The sequence below is a fragment of the Carassius gibelio genome, chromosome B24, assembly GCF_023724105.1.
Source record: "Carassius gibelio isolate Cgi1373 ecotype wild population from Czech Republic chromosome B24, carGib1.2-hapl.c, whole genome shotgun sequence".
Lineage (NCBI taxonomy): Eukaryota > Metazoa > Chordata > Actinopteri > Cypriniformes > Cyprinidae > Carassius > Carassius gibelio.
In genome coordinates this window covers 23,844,775-23,863,044 of record NC_068419.1, presented here as the reverse complement: position 1 = coordinate 23,863,044, position 18,270 = coordinate 23,844,775, and positions in this window count along the sequence as shown.

The window sequence follows — 18,270 nt, the reverse complement described above, 5'->3', positions numbered from 1 at the left end:
TTTAGGACTGGCAAGAAGAACTGACAGGCCCGACATACTGCTAGCATTTCCAGGCAGTTGATCTGGAAACCCACTTCCGCTTTCGACCAGTGGCCAAAGTTGGTATGTCCCCGCACAGTGCATCTGTCGTGACAACTGTTCTTCTTCGGTCTGGCCGTAGCCGGATATGGCCCTGTCCTCTTCCTGTCTCACAGATCAGGATGACGCCTGAGGTGCGAGGTCCAATGCAATGTTGGGTTGGGGTTCCTGGCACTTAGGGAGAGGGTAGCATTTGGCCGAGCGAGAGCTTTGCATCATATGACCCCTTTAAAGATTATTAGAGTACATGAATTAAATAATAATAATAATAATGAAGTGCAAAATTGTTTTTAATAAACACATTCCATAAAAAATATGAGTTTTCAATTTTGATTTCATGGTGACATCATTAACCCCTTTGCGTGCAAACATCGCTGACGGCCCCAGTTTATTATTGTTTCACTTTCACAGCACATTAAACATCACTGTCTTACTTCATCTGGACAAACTGTGCATCAATGGAAAGTTTAAAGACTCAAGCTTCGATATTTGACCAATATTTTGATAAAACATTGTTGCAGTGACAGATATTTAGTGATTTATGTCAGGAGTGCAAAATAATAAATCCGTATTATGCCACATTTTGAATAGAAATTCACAACTCACTCATATTCAGTCACGTCAAGAGCGGTTTATTTGTGTTCACATAGACTCACTGAACAGCGTCAATAAGGATTTACAGACCAAAGATGCATATCTGCGGAGATATATGGATATATTTACTGATGTTTACTTCATATTTCTTCAGACAGAATCGTAATTTCTATTCATTTTCCACGGATTTACGCGATCAGATGATAAACAGCCTCTCCCAGCGATCTCTGTGTGCGTGCAGTAGTCACAGCTCGTGCGGTGTGTGACTCAGACTCTGATTGGGTCTTTCAAACATCAATCTTAGAGTTTCATATCTGGACACCGCCCCATCGTGTCACATGCTTCCTGCACACTTCCTGGTAGTTATCTGGCCAAAACAACACTGAAACACCTCTGTACACACAAAATATCCGAATAATAAACCCGCGATTACGATAGTAAAGCTTGGTATGAGAATTTCTTGAGATCTGGGGCGTTTTTATAAAAAAAATCGAAAATGTACATCGGAAATTCTAACTTGTGCAGCGATGAAAAAGGCTACAAATAACATATTTTTACAACAGTAAACGACCAAATTCCACCCCTGATCGCTAAAGGAAGTTATTATAAACACTCGATCGGGGTTTAAAGTGAGTTTTGAGTAAAAGTGTACTAATAATTTCATAAATTGTCAGATGTAGCTTGATGCTAACGTTAGCACCAATGCTACTAATAGCAGGTGCTTTTCTTCTTCATAATGCATTTTTGTCTCAATAATTCACGTAAGGTCGTAAGAAAATGTTTTGTTGTATTTTTATAGTAAGACTTTTGATAAATAAGGGCTAAATGCAAAGAGAGACTGAAGTGAGATCGCTGCTTTGTTGCTTTGTAAAGCCTGAAAAACCACAATCAAGGCTAATAAAGGTGGAATAAAAACAAAAGAATAATGATAAAAGAATAATGCGGATAATGTGTCATACTTGGCGGAGGTGTGAAAGAACCGTTTGGTGAGAACAATACAATCATGATTCGGGCAGTTTTCAACAGTGAAACATACACAAAGAGCACAGGAAAGTTTACATGTGAGATCTTACAGAGATGACAAGGGCCATAAATCAATCTGATTAGCCTTCTCTAAAAACACACATGACATGGCCTTAGAAAATATTTCATAAAATTCACAGTTTTACAGATTCGATTATGAAATTTTTTATGAAGTCTTGGAAGACTTGTGGCCTTAGCTACACTGTGTTTTCAAACTCATTTCCTACATCAACATTTTTTTAAATACATTTAAAACATATGTTTTTAATATTTTTATTTTTGTTTTTATGTTTGAGCTTATATATCTCTATTATCATAACAGTCTGAGTGATTCTGATTCCTGAACAGTAAACTTTAAAGTGTCAGCTTTGTGAACAAAGGTTGATTATGTTTCTAGTCAGAAAGAATCATGAGCAGAAACCTTTTTATTTTGGGTATGTAATTTCGGTCTCCATGCCAAAAAAGGGGGGTTACTAGTAAGGGGTTAACAAAAATAAAACTAAACAGCCAACATTTCAGTGCATTACCTCGCTGAAACAATTCCTAATGGTTGTTTAACTTTATTGCTTTGCGTGTAATCCAGGAAACTAGACAATGGAACTGTTCTGCTCCTTTCTAAACTTGAAAAATATGACTGTTATTATCTACTTTCTGAGTGAGCTGGTTGACTTCTAGTTGCTACTCATTGTAACTGCTCGGTCGGTGTCAAATTATTTTATATTTGCCTGTGAAATTTTTATTTTGAGTTAATTTGAGTCATGACGTCAACGGAGAACAAAAATTGGAATGTGAACACAAGGAGGGTTTCTGCAATACTGGCAGATGAGGTAAGAAAATCGCTGTCTTTATTACCTTTCAAAAAAATAGAAATGTAACAGAATGTACTCCCATAATAACATAAATAAATAAAGTATAATGGTACCAGAGTTTACAAATGGATAAAGGACATGTAACCTGCAGAAAATAATTGCCTGGGTATGTATTTCTGTGTTGCTTTATCATAGATGCTAAAGATAGATGCTCATCTGATGTTGTTGTGTTGCTGCCTGCCTGCCTTTTAAGTAATGTGTTAATGTCTGCTTTTTAAAGATTTTTCCAAATTTTGTGAATGCCATGCATTAGGTGTGTTATATATATTTACAATTTAAATTTATTTAGATTGTTTAAAGCAGTGGTTGTTCTCGAAGTGTGGTACAAGTAGCACTAGTGGTATGCAGAAGAATCACTAAATTAAATATAATGTTAACACATTTTAATTTAATAATTATTTAAGTTTTTCATTTATCTGTATGTAAGCACAGTGCAGTGTTAATATTCAAACTGTATTTACAGGTGCATGTATTTAAAGATCAGCGTTCCTGTAGCTAGTAGAGCATTGCGCTATCAAGTGCAAGGTTGGGGATTCGATTCCCCGGGAACACATGATAGATAAATATTGATAGCCTGAATGCACTGTAAGTAGCTTTGGATAAAAGAGTCTGCTAAATGCATAAATTTACATTTAATCTCAATAAATTAGAATGTTGTGGAAAAGTTAATTTATTACAGTAACTCAACTCAAATTGTGAAAATGGTGACAGACTGAAGTAAAAGTCTTTGGTTATTTTAATTGTGATGATTGTGGCTCACATTTAACAAAAACTCACCAATTCACTATCTAAACAAATTACAATACTTCATGAAACCAAAAAAAAAAAAAAAAAAAAAAAGAGAGAGAGAAATGTTTTTTAGTGAATTGTTGGCCTTCTGGAAAGTATGTTAATTTACTATACATATACTTAATACTTGGTAGAGGCACATTTTGCTTTAATTGCTGCCTCAGTTCGGCATGGCATGGAGATGATCAGTTTGTGGCACTGCTGAGGTGGTATGGAAGCCCAGGTTTCTTTGACAGTGGCCTTCAGCTCATCTGCATTTTTTGGGCTCTTGTTTCTCATTTTCCTCTTGACAATACCCCATAGATTCTCTATGTGGTTCAGGTCTGGTGAGTTTGCTGGCCAGTCAAACACACCAACACATTGTTCATTTAATCAGGTTTTGGTGTTTTTGGCAGGGTGGGCAGGAGCCAAATCCTGCTTGAAAATGAAATCAGCATCTTCAAAAAGCTGATCAGCAGAAGGAAGCATAAAGTGCACCAAAATTTCTTGATAAACAGGTGCAGTGACTTTGGTTTTCAAAAACACAGTGGACCAACACCAGCAGATGACATTGCACCCCATATCATCACAGACTGCGGAAACATAACACTGGACTTAAAGCAACTTGGGCTATTACACTCCCTCCAGACTCTAAGACATTGGTTTCCAAATGAAATACAAAACTTGCTCTGATCTGAAAGAGGACGTTGGACCATTGGGCAACAGTCCAGTTCTTCTTCTCCTTAGCCCAGGTAAAATGCCTCTGACATTGTCTGTGGTTCAACAGTGGCTTAACAAGAGGAATACCTTGACATGTCTGTATGGCTTGACCCCAGCCCTCAGCCCATTCCTTGCAAAGTTCACTCAAATTCTTGATTATATTTTGCTTGACAATCCTCATAAGGCTGCAGTTTTCTCAGTTGGTTGTGCACCTTTTTCTTCCAAACTTTTTCCTTCCACTCAACATTGTTACCATGCTTGGATACAGAAATCTGTGAACAGCCAGCTTCTTTGGCAATGAATGTTTGTGGCTTACCTTCCTTGTGAAGGGTGTCATTGATTGTCTTATGGACAACTGTCAGATCAGCAGTCTTCCCCATGATTGTAGCCTAGTGAACCAAACTGAGAGACCATTTTGAAGGCTCAGCAAACCTTTGAAGGTATATTGAGTTGATTAGCTGATTGGCATGTCAACATATTCCAAGTGAATTTGTGGGTTTTTGTTAAACGTGAACCAAAATCATCATAATTAAAAGAACAAAAGACTTAAATTACTTCAGTTTGTGAGCATTGAATTTATTTAAAGGGTTAGTTCACCCAAAAAGGAAAATTATGTCATTCATGACTCACCCTCATGTCATTCCAAACCCATAAGTCCTCCGTTCATCTTCAGAACACAGTTTAAGATATTTTAGATTTAGTCCGAGAGCCTTCTGTCCCTCCATTGAATGAGTCAATTTTTAATTCGTTATCTGGCTCGGCTCTGTGTTCATCTTCAGTTCTCTCTTCACAGCAGTTCAGTCAGTGTACTGTTTGAGTAAATGAATTACTCCGGGATATTGGTTTGTTTTAACTCATAGGGAGTGTCAGCCACATTAAAAAGTTTAAGTCATTTGTGGATTAATGCTTATTGGAGATGCGAACAGTTTCAAATGATGCAGTTCGATTTGGTGAACTGGTTCAAGAAGATCCGGTTACATCGAGTGATGCGAACCGGATATCACTTCATTGCAGTGAACACTCTCACAACAGACCCGGAAGAGAAGACAATGCTGAATAAAGTCGTAGTTTTTGCTATTTTTGGACCTAAATGTATTTTCAATGCTTCAACAAATTCTAACTGACCCTCTGATGTCACATGGACTACTTCGGAGATGTTTTTATTACCTTTCTGGACATGGACAGTATACCATACATACACTTTCAATGGAGGTACAGAAAGCTCTCAGACTAAATCTAAAATATCTTAAACTGTGTTCCAAAGATGAACGGAGACTTATGGGTTTGGAACGACATGAGGGTGAGTCATTAATGACATAATTTTCCTTTTTGGGTGAACTATCCCTTTAGTTCACCCAAAAATCCCCAAGTTTCACAATTTGAGTTGAATTACTGAAATAAATGAACTTTTCCACAACATTCTAATTTATTGAGATGCACCTGTACAGTGTGTCTATCCCTTTATGACCACAGTGTACCCATCTTCTGAAGGCTACTTACCCAGCAGAATAATGCACCATGTCACAAAGCTCAAATCATGTCAGACTGTTTTTTTGCAGAGATGTGTAAACTACTAGAGACCCATACTTGAGTAAATGTACAAGTGCTCTATCAAAAAAGTGACTTGAGTAGAAGATGAAGTGCTCTTTAAGCACCACACTTAAGTACAAGTACTACATTATTCAACATTTTTTGTGTCCTAGTTTATATTAGGTGGCCTTAACTACTATGTACTTACATAAAAAAATAAGTACAGTGTACTTATTGTGTTCATATTGTATTGTAAAACACTTTTGCTGCTATTGAGGTGGGATAGGGGTAAGGTTAGGGAGAGGGTTGGAGGTATGGCTAAGTTTAAGGGTGGGTTAAGGTGTAAAGTATGGGTCAACAGTGTAATTATAAATGTAATTACAGAAATTAAATACAGATGTAATTACATGTAGTTATTTTTTAAATATAAGTACAATGTAAAAACATGTATGTACACAATAAGTACATTGTATTAAATTATTAATTAAAATGTAAGTACATAGTAGTTAAGGCCACTTAATATAAAGTGGGTCCATTTTTTGTACTTAAGTATTGCAAGTAGTTTATTTAAAAATGTACTACTCAAGTACTGAAAGTAAAAGTACAAGTATTGTGTTATGTAGTTATTAAAGAAAGTCGTCAAATGTTTGAATATCATATTGTTTTTATTATTTCAAATGATTAACCTAAAGGACAATCACAATTCCTTTGGCTGTAACTTTTTGTAAACAAAAACAGATTAAGTATGTCCCTTCCCCCCATTTATTTCTTCCCCCAGATTAAGCATCCCTCTTTTCTCTTCCCTGCTTGTTTTTATTGTTATTTTTTTATTCCCTTCTTAAACTGGTAATGCAAAGCTGTCATATTTAGGAAGTTAGAAATATTTGGTTTATCCTCAAAAGCAGTTGGTTTTCAAAATTGAACGTATTCAGTCTCGCTCTTCTAGGCGAAAGTCCATGTTATCTGCTGAACATAACAAGTACACATCTAGCTGTTTGGCGCTGTCTTGTGCCTTTGAACCCTGCATGCCAGAAAATAAGTCATCTTCATCAGATGAGCAGGACCTTTTGACCTCACTGGACTGCAACGAGAGGTCTTCAATGCTTCTTTTGATATAGTCGATTCCTAAAAAATGTGAGTGTGTTATAAATAATAATGATAGTTTAAACCCAACATTACAGAAACCACAGATTTGACATGATTACATTGTCAGTACATGATTTTAATGGAAATGATGACTTTATACTTCAAATAATTCCCTTAAACAAAAAGCCTTTTGCAGCATTTACATCCTGGAAAACCTTAGACAGGAAGGCTTGGCTGCCATGCTACTAGGCTAAAGGGGAAAGCTCCCATACCACATAATTTCTCACTCTAACATAATAATGCCCTGTTTATAGGTATGTTTGCAATATATTTTATGCAAGACAAGCTCATGTGTGTTTCCATATAAAAAAAATAAAATAAAAAAATAAAAGTATAAAAACCCTATTTTTGAGCGGTACTGTATGTGTGACTCGTGATTGCAAATTGGTAAAATACACAAATAATGCACCCATTAAACCCATGCATACTAAATTTCTTGCCTATTTTGATTTTCTCATATTCCTGTGTCCAATTTGTCCTGAATTTTGGAAGCAGAATGGCAGCGACCACCTGCTCTGTGTCTTCAATCATAGGCAGGGCCATTGCTGGGGTTTGCGGGGTCGTGGTGAAGGTTGTATCAGTGGGCCCTGTTGGAAATTGTTTAATTTTCATGTTCATTCTATTTATTTATTTATTTTTGTAGGTGTCCATGTACAGAACAATTAAATGTAAAATAGCACTTCATACTGTTCAGTGTAAAAATTAATTATACAATCAAACCAAAATGTATTCAGACATCTTCAGCATTTCTCACATTATCACAGTTTACTTGCTATAGTTTGGAAAATGGTAATAAAATATGAGAAGATCTCAGAGTTAAACTGTCAGAACAAATTAATCTTGATAATGTTAGCTAACTTTAATAGAAAGTTATCTAATGAAATACAATAAACAAAAACTTCAGACAACTGTTAGTATGACAATATTTATACATCTATCAATACTTTGTTGACCAATTACCAAGCAATGCTTAATTTTGTTTAGATTGTGGTGTGAAAAGGTTCTATTAGCAATTCAGGAAAAAACACATGAGTTTTATATGGTGCTGAATATGTCACAGTTCACTTTATTTTGCTATATTCACTTGCATAAAAGTATTATAGTGTCCTGCACCTACTAGTAAAAAAAAAAAAAAAAAAATATTATATATATATTTATATCTGGTGTCTGAATAATTGCTGTGGTGACTGTGCATTAATTCTTGTTAAAACTACAAAGTAATTCAGTCAAGAGCAGTGTGTGATTTTCTTTCTTTGGTTTTCTTAGATTAACATTACAGCAGCTATATAGCTAAATTAGGTGCAGTCACTTTAAGAGACAATGAATCCATCCAATATAATACACATCAGATTTTTTTCTAAACTTTTTACTTTCACTTAAGACATAACCGACAGTTTTTTTCCAACATATTTTCCAAGACGGTATGAATTTGACGGTGTATGTATTTGTCGGTACAATAGCAATATAAGGCAAATACAGTGTTCAAGCGTTTTAAGACGCCTCTGTGTGAGCCCTGAACACCAGAACACAGCCGGTGCTGAAATTGGCTCTTTCACATCCTTTTTCGTTTGTTTAACCTGCAATTTGTACTTGTTCGTTCAGGTGCAGAAGGAAGTTCGAGGAGAACTTTGCAGAAGAGAGCTCGATTCCGTGTTGCTGTCTGTGAGATAGATCTCTCTCCGCATGGGCAGTGAACACAGCGTGCGAGTAACAGCTACTCAGTTGAGCTTTTTCGCTTTTTGTGTTTGAATGCTTTACATTTATTTTAATGTTTAAATCGACAAGTGGCAAGGCTTAAAAACACGTGAAAATGGTAAGCTTCCGTGACCACAAGAAGCAGTGGCCTGTCAACTGTCCTGATCGTCTTTTTAGGCTGGCCTCACCCAGGCGGTTGAGATCGCTCCTATAATCATCACCACCTTTCACCCCACTAGCGACAGCCCTGATCATAGGGCTAAAGCGATTCTCAATGCCCACCTGCAAGGCATCCACAAGCGGCTTGCAGTACTTCAGCGACAGCTTGATCCTGTTCAGCGTGATTACCAGGAGCTTGACAGCTGGGAGCAGCCACCCCATCTAGACTTTGGTTTCAGCTTGCAAAATGTTAGTTGCTTGGATTACTGGAGTCATGACAGCAGAATACTCTGACAGGAATGCAAGTTTAGCTGGATTCAACCTGTGAAGAAGACAAGAACAAATAAACAATCAGAGACAAAAAACAGCATTGCTACATTATTGGATGATTATCATGCAATGAATTGGTACAATCAATGTTGTTCAAGTAGACAATATGGACCAGAATTGAGTTTGAACAGAAAGAGTACCATATGAAACATTTTAAACCTACATTGGAACCTTCAAATCTGTGCAGAAAACTCTCACAGAAAACTCTGCCTTTTCTTTCACTATCCTGAGCAGTCTCTCCACAGCCATGAACACCGAGTTCCACCTTGTTGCATTTGGTCGCACAAGTTGGAGGGAGCAAGCATCTTCCACAGTTTCAGCTGTTGTTGAGGATCTTGAACACTTATTCCAAAGTGCATTGCACTTGCCAAATGTTGAATAGTATAATTTATTGTACGCGTCATTGGACACTGCCTTGCTGGCATCGGAAGTGGCTATTAGGTTAAGAATGTGGCATACACAACATTGGTACTTCGGGAGCTGGAACTCAAAACCATCATCCCCATCCAAAGTGAAGATACATCGACAAACTCTACCTCCTCCTCATCTTTGCCTGCTTCTTCTTCCTCCTCCTCCTCCTCCTCCTGAACTAGAGCAACAGCATTGTTATTTCCATCTTCACCAAAGACTTTGAAGGCTTTAATGAAGTTGGAGCCATTGTCCTTTGTTGTCTTTGTTATCTTCCCCCGAATTTCATACTCAGCATGTATATCATTAAGTGCATTTTCCAGAAGGTTGAAAGTGTGAGATTCTCTTAATCATTTACAGGCCAGGGCCACTGAGCACCTTTTTAAACTTTCCTGGTCCAGCCAGTGAGCCGTGACTCCAGTGAAACTATGCCACCTGGCTCACCAGCAGTCAGTCGTTGCCGCGATGTGGTCAACAGTTTTCATGGTCTCAATCATCTTGATCTCCATTTGTTTGGCAGCAGCATCAATCATAGATGTGAGTGTGGTTCTTGTCATTATTTTGCTATTTGGCACCAGGTCTAACACAAAATCGCAGAAAGCTACTTGCTCTACAATATTGAAAGGCTGAAATCCTCGGACAACATACTTCATGATTGCCTTGTCGATGGATCGCTGGGGCTTTGTGGTCCAGTTATCCATTAATGTGGCCTGCTTGATGGAAGGGGAGGGAATCACAGTCTTCTTCTTTCGCTTTGCAGATGTGAGTTCCTTGTATCTACTCAAATGGCAGTCATGCTTGCTCTGAAAAGAGACAAAAGATATATATAGTTTTACCTTCACAGAATTATAACGTGAGCAACATTATAGGTGAGTGTATTGTGTAATAACTGCTGTGAAATTGTTGATAAAAGCTAAATTAATTCAATTAAAGTTAGTTATCCACCATAATTCTATAAAAAAAAAAAAAACTTAAGCAAGAAACCCCATAACTAAAGATCCTTCATATATTCTGCTTTAGTTTTTCTCTGCAATTACTTGCAAAACCCTGTAGGCCTAACTTAATACAACCAACCATGCATCATGAGAAACGGGAGTGCGGGAAGACCACTTGAGATGCTTTGTTCATTGTCAGCACTTTGATTTCATTACCAAAAAGTTTATTTTGATAAATAGTCAAATTTTCTACCATATACAATTGAATAAAATTAACAGCTAGCTAACAACAACTTGCTTTGCACTTTTTTTTCTGTGTTCACCTCACTCCAGGCTAAACTAGGCTAAATTATTTTTTTAGGTAACACTGTCATATAAATAACCTGAAAATACTGTAGTTAATTAAGATTAAATCTTACTAACCAATCTTACTAAAAAAATGGGGTAAGCACACTTATATTCTCATTTCAAGAGGTGTTCTGAGTAAATGATTTGTTTGTAAAACTTTACAATATGTTTTGATTTGTTAACATTTCATTAGTGAATGTATTAGACCAGTGGTTTTCAACCTGTGGTCCGCGGCCCACTTTGCAGGTGGGCCGCCAATTATTTTCTGTTCATTTCCAGTCCATTCTAGGGCTGTGCGATTAAAAGAAAACGTCCTAAAATCACGATTTGAGCGTGCGCGATTTCTAAATCGCTTTATACCACAATTTTCCGCGGCCCTGACCTCCCGTATCCGATCCCATCAGAATGCATTGCGCCTAGCGCGAGAACAGAGACTGGGCATATGCCTAACTCCAGGTTCACACACTGTCTGTGATGCGCCTTTTTTCTGAGCCAATGTTGACGAATCAGAGCGTTCTCACTGCGGTAAAAGGCTAGAAATAAAAACGTGCGATAATTCATGTCTAACACATGAGCATAGAGTGAATTTGTTAGTGAACAGGATGCAGTTTAAGTGAGAGGAGACACGTTTTAAGTGTGCACACTCTCTCCTCGCAAAGCAGTGTGTATCTGAGCAAGCACGACTGGTTTTGTGACAGAGCAAAGGAAATCTGCTGCGAACAGATAGATTTGCACTCGTGCATTATTTTAATGTGCTTTCGCGTTATATTTATGCGCTCTCACTGCTGACCGCATACACTGCAAACACCTGAGGCACCACTACAATTAATGAGCTCTATGAACAATGCATGGCAAAAAAGAAAAAAAAGTCCCTGTATACAGGATTTTTTTTTTTTTTTTTGCCACAAGTCTATACATTTTTTTACATCTTCACTATAGTGATCATTTTGACTTATGTCTGTTCTAGAGATGACTTTTTGATAAAGCTCTGATTGGTTTTCTTTTGGAAATATGTTTCAAATTAATCCTGAATGCATTTATGACTGTAAAAGCATATCGATGTGTGTCACAATTGCAAAATTGATAAAAAAAATCGCGATAGTTTTTTTTTTTTGTTTGTTTGTCCATATCGCACAGCCCTAGTTTATTCAATAAATACAGTTTAAAATTTAGCTTCGGAGTACTAAGTTATTAACCCAACAATAGCGGGGTCAGTTAATTTTTTTGAAGTGGGCCGCGCAAACATATGTGTTTGGTTGTGTGGGCCGCGAGTTGAAAAAGGTTGGGAACCACTGTATTAGACTATTAACTAGCATGAACTAACCATGATCAATACATTTGTTACTGTATTTATTAATCTTTGTTAATCTTAGTTAACCCTTTTGTGTCAATTAACGCGTATACGCGTTATGAGTCATTTTCTCCTGAAGAACTTGAATTACACTTTCAGTTTTGATTGTACAGATAAGAGCAATACATCAATCAAATCTGTAAAGGGTATACTTTTTTTTGTATACAGACATAATAACAACAAAACTTTGTGCATTCATAGAATAAAAATAACAAACAAGGTGTGCTGTCTGCAGCATTTGTCTGCAGTGATCTTCATTTAGACATGCGTAATTAAAATGAACTGTAACTCAATGAATACTCAACGAAGAGACATGAGAGATATATCTATAGAAAGCTTAACATGTCTACTTTTTAAACTGCCGAAACCAAATATTCTTTGATAAAGTAATCCATATGAAAACAACGCAATGTTCGTTTTTCACGTCTCCCTTCATTATCTTCTAATGTGACCACGCCCACACGATGAACGTGCTTTTCAGATTATAATGTTTCAGTGTAGCGTGGCTTGAATACGCCCATACAACAGAAGACACACAGCGAGACTGTTCTTCAAGGTTTTTTTTTTTTTTTTTTACTCTTTGCTTCGTGATGAGAGGAATAAGACATAATTCACCCCAAAAAGATGTGATGTGGATTACCTCAGGATTTGAGATTTGGATTTCCTCAGAAAAAAAGAATGAAGTGCTTTACACTCTTGCAGTTTAAATCTAGATTAAAGACCCATCTCTTTAACCTGGTTTACACATAACATACTAATATGCTTTTGATGTCCAAATCCGTTAAAGGATATTTAGGCTGCATTAATTAGGTAATCTGGAACCGGAAACACTTCCCATAACACCCTATGTACTTGCTACATCATTAGAAGAATGGCATCTACGCTAATATTTGTCTGTTTCTCTCTTATTCCGAGGTCACCGTAGCCACCAGATACAGTCTGTATCCAGATCAGAGGGTCACTGCAGTCACCCGGATCCAGTACGTATCCAGACCAGATAGTGGATCAGCACCTAGAAAGGACCTCTACTGCCCTGAACGACAGCGGAGACCAGGACAACTAGAGCCCCAGATACAGATCCCCTGTAAAGATCTTGTCTCAGAGGAGCACCAGGACAAGATCACAGGAAACAGATGATTCTTCTGCACAATCTGACTTTGCTGCAGCCTGGAATCTAACTACTGGTTTCGTCTGGTCAGAGGAGAACTGCCCCCCAAACTGAGCCTGGTTTCTCCCAAAGTTTTTTTTTGTCTCCATTCTGTCACAAATGGAGTTTCGGTTCCTTGCCGCTGTTGCCTCTGGGTTGCTTAGTTGGGGTCACTTCATCTACAGCGATATTGTTGACTTGATTGCAAATAAATGCACAGACACTATTTAACTGAACAGAAATGACATCACTGAATTCAATGATGTACTGCCTTTAACTATCATTTTGCATCATTGACACACTGTTTTCCTAATAAATGTTGTTCAGTTGCTTTGACGCAATGTATTTTGTTAAAAGCGCTATATAAATAAAGGTGACTTGACTTGACTTTATTCATCAGAGATCATAGACACGAGTAAGTCTCTTTTTATTTATGTATATACTTGTACTAGTTTTCACATAACGTGTAAACATTTTACTAGTTAGACTTTTTCCAAACTATAATTCCTGACTAAATGTATAATCAAGTGAGACATTATGTAAACATTTAGCATTATACACTACTATACCATTCAAAAGCTTTATGTAAATAATATAAATGTAACAAACAATGCTGCTCTTTCAAGTTACCCCCCCCCCAAAAAAGAAAAAAAAAATATTAATATTAAAAAATATTACCAGGTCTTTTCAATGTTGATTATAATAATAAATATAGCTGCAAGCAGCAATCACGGGGCCAAGCATTCCAGCGGCAACATCAGGAGCTAAGCATATGTAGCATCAGACCAAATGCAACAATGAATAATGAAATTAATAATTGCATGATTGTAATTGAAATGGCTGAAAATCGTTAATAAAAGTTCCACAGCGAGGAGCTAAGCATGGCATGGAGCATCAGACCAAATGCAACGAGTAAGAAAAGCAATTATTGGAAGAGTGTAATTGAAACAGCCAGTAAAACTCCAGTAAAATGATGCATTATCATTTTTGGAAAATAGGTGGCGCTGTAATCAAATCGCTTTGTTGTGTTCTGTGGGAGGTGACAATGTTGTGGGCAATTTCTTTCAAAATACTTACAGACCTTTAGGGCAATGAGTCGAACATGCCCACCGAGTTTCGTTCCGATCGACTTCCATTAACCTTGTCAAATAGGTGCTTAAAGTTGTTTGGCCAATGGCGGCCATGTTTTTTAAGATAAGTGAAATTCCTCATAGACACTTATGCCACATTGGGCCATACCAATTTTCAAGTTGATTGGATCAGCGGTTGCTTAGTTGTAGCCATTTTAGTTTTTTTTTCATCCTGTAGCGCCACCAAGTGGCAGATATGGAAAAAAAAATAATTTGACTAAAGTTTTTGTTCATGCATATGAGTTCTGAGTTTGGTGAAGATATCTCATTTTGTTCCCGAGTTATAGCCTTTTTCATAAAATTGGTCCACGAATTTGAATGTTTTGGGTCACCTGGTTTTTTGTTCAGACTTGATCAAACCACTGCAGTAATATTCTCAGGACTCTCTAGATCAATAACTTTGAAAAAATATGTTGTATTTTGTCCTTTGGTTAGATAACATTTAAACAGGCCTAAAAAACAAAAGATTTCTGTTGTGAATGGCATTAAACTGCAAAAAAAAGACGGGTAATATAATCACACATGCATTAGATCTGTATTTTTTCTAAACAATCATGCAAAATTTAACAGAGATTAGGTAAAAAAGAACACTGTAATATTTATAAAGCTTCAAAACCCAGTGTTGAATAAAAAATTGCAATTATAACCACTAGATGTCACCGGAAGACCACTAATGAGCTCACTAAAGACTAAAACATTACAGTTTATGGGCTTGTTGAGGGATTCATCTAGAAAAAATGTATATTACTATTATTTAATATTACTGTTCAAGCATTTCAGATCACATTGATTCAAAGTTTACCAATTTATTCATACAGATATATCTAATGTTTATAATTATGCCAGATTATGATTGCAATGAAACCTGAAAAATGACATAGAAGCCCATAAAAACAGAAGACTTGCAATAGGTTTTATCACCCATCATTTATTTTAATTATCTATATATATAACAAAATGTGTGCATCTGTGTGTGGGTTTAAGCATGCTTATTGAGTATTAATATACTAGTTTAAACATTTCATGTTTGTGTGTGTCTGTAATTCTGTTCTATTCTTTTACTGTCAGCCATATCTAGGTTATTTAAAATCAGTGCAGTACTATTATCTAGACTGTGAAATTATACATAAATTGCGTATGCTTCTTTGGAATGAAATTAAGACAACATATAACAGTTATAAAGGTTAAAGAGACAGTGTTGTATGATAAATTGCATTTACGACCACTAGATGTCACTGGAAGACCACTAATGGGCTCACTAAAGACTAAAACATTACAGTTCATTGTCTCGATGATTGATTCATCTAGAAAAATATATATTACTATTATTTAATATTACTGTTCAAGCATTTAAGATCACATTGAGTGAAAGTTCAACAATTTATTCATACATGTATATCAAATGTTTACTATTATGTCAGAATATGAATGCAATGAAACCTGACATAGAAATGTAAGAAAAGAAGTCTTTCTGTGAGTTGTGTGTCACCTATAATTTATTTCAAATATCTACATACAACAAAATGTGTGGGCATGTACTTCTCTCTGTGTGTGTGTGTGTGTGTAATCATGCTTATTGATTATTCATATAATAGTTGAACCATTTCATTTCTGTGTGTGAGTGTCTGTGAGCCTATTCTCCATGTTAGACAATGGCACACACAAGTTTGGCTTAATTACAACAAAGCTTTGCAGAGATATAGCCTCAGACTCATTTTGTGAAGATGCCTGACATCTGAAGCAGCGCTGTACAAAAACGGTTTCGTCTATTGACACGAAATCCATAACTTTTTGTCAGCACGATCTGAAGATGATCTGATTCAATTTTGGTGAAAATCAGACAAAAGGTTGAGGATGAGTTAAAAAAAAAAAGGTTTTCAACATGAATCAAAATGGCGGACAGGAAGTTTTGCTTAATATGACATAATTGGTATGTATGTTGTCGGCATGTCCCAAGGAACATTTTGAGACATGTTTCATGATAATAGGCTAATGCAATCAAAAGTTATTAGCATTATCGGTAATGTAATAATTAGCGGTTATTGATTGGTTTATTACTCTTGACCAATAGGTGGCGCTGTGACCAAAATGATGTGGCGTGGTCAATGTGATGTGACAATGTCACATATTAAGTTTTGTGCAAATATCTCCAACCTTTGCAGAGATACTATGCTGGCAAAAAGTTATGGAATTTGTGTCGATACACGTAACCGTTTTCAATTAGCGTACCAACGAATTTGCTGGAAAGATGCCAAACTGTTTGGCAGTTTGGCATCTTTCCAGCAAATTCGTTGGTACGCTAATTGAAAACGGTTACGTGTATCGACACAAATTCCATAACTTTTTGCCAGCATAGTCTGAAGATGATCCAAATCAAATTTGGTGAAAATCTGAGCAACGGTCTAGGAGGAGTTCGAAAAAGTAGGTTTTCAACATGAATCAAAATGGCGGACAGGAAATTTTGCCAAAATTGACAAATGGGGTATCGGTGTTCTCGGCATGACCCAAGGAATCTATCAACATCAGTCTTGTTACAATAGGCTAATGTATGCAAAAGTTATTAGCATTTTTCGAAAAATCGTTATAACTATTGACCACAAGGTGGCGCTGCCCCCAATTTTTTTGTGTACATTCAGGGCATGGAGCCGGACATTTTTGTAATTATTTGCGAAACGATACGGAACTTCATTCTTAAGATACAGCAATTTACAACTAAATTCAAAATGGCCGACGCCCAAAATGGCCGAATTGGAAAAATTCGGTATCATTCGACTCGGAATGATGCACTGAATCTAAAGACACCACTTTTGTGATTTTTGGCAAAACCGTTCAGAAGTTATGAGCAAAAACATGCATTTTTCATATCTCCTGACCACTAGGGGGCACAGCGCCGAAACACTGCAGGTAGTCCCAGGGAATGGTTGTTATAAGACCCACCAAGATTGGTCTCAATAGGCCAAACCGTTGCGGAGATATAGCCTCACGTTCACGTTTGCGTGCTTTTCGAAGAATTCGTTCATGAGCTATTCGGAAACGGTTTGAGAAATCAACTTGAATTCCATAACTTTTTGCCAGCATGGTCTGAAGATTATCTGATTCAATTTTCGTGACAATCGGTGCAACGGCCTAGGACGAGTTCGAAAAAGTAGGTTTTACGAACAATTGACGATAGCGAAAAAACTAAGCCTTGCGATTTTTGAATTTCGGTGTCCATTTGACTCGGCATGAGCCAAGGAATCACAGGAAAAAAGAATTTTCATTTTGTGGCTTACGGTTCAAGAGTTATTAGCATCAAGTTTTTGAAAGTTTAGACAATTGGTGGCGCTAGAGAGTTTGAGTTAGAGACTTCAAATTTGCTACGGTTAATGTTCAGACAGTCCTCTATTAGTGTGCCAAACTATACAACTTTCCCGCAATCGGTTCTATGGGCTACCATAGACTTGGGGTGGAAGAAGAAGAATAATAAATATAGCTGCAAGCAGCAATCACGGGGCCAAGCATTCCAGCGGCAACATCAGGAGCTAAGCAGACCAAATGCAACAATGAATAATGAAATTAATAATTGCATGATTGTTATTGAAATGGCTGAAAATCGTTAAAAAAAGTTCCACAGCGAGGAGCTAAGCATGGCATGGAGCATCAGACCAAATGCAACGAGTAAGAAAAGCAATTATTGGAAGAGTGTAATTGAAACAGCCAGTAAAACTCCAGTAAAATGATGCATTATCATTTTTGGAAAATAGGTGGCGCTGTAATCAAATCGCTTTGTTGTGTTCTGTGGGAGGTGACAATGTTGTGGGCAATTTCTTTCAAAATACTTACAGACCTTTAGGGCAATGAGTCGAACATGCCCACCGAGTTTCGTTCCGATCGACTTCCATTAACCTTGTCAAATAGGTAATTAAAGTTGTTTGGCCAACGGCGGCCATGTTTTTTAAGATAAGTGAAATTCCTCATAAAGCACTTGTGCCACATTGGGCCATATCAATTTTCAAGTTGATTGGATCAACGGTTGCTTAGTTATAGCCATTTGATTTTT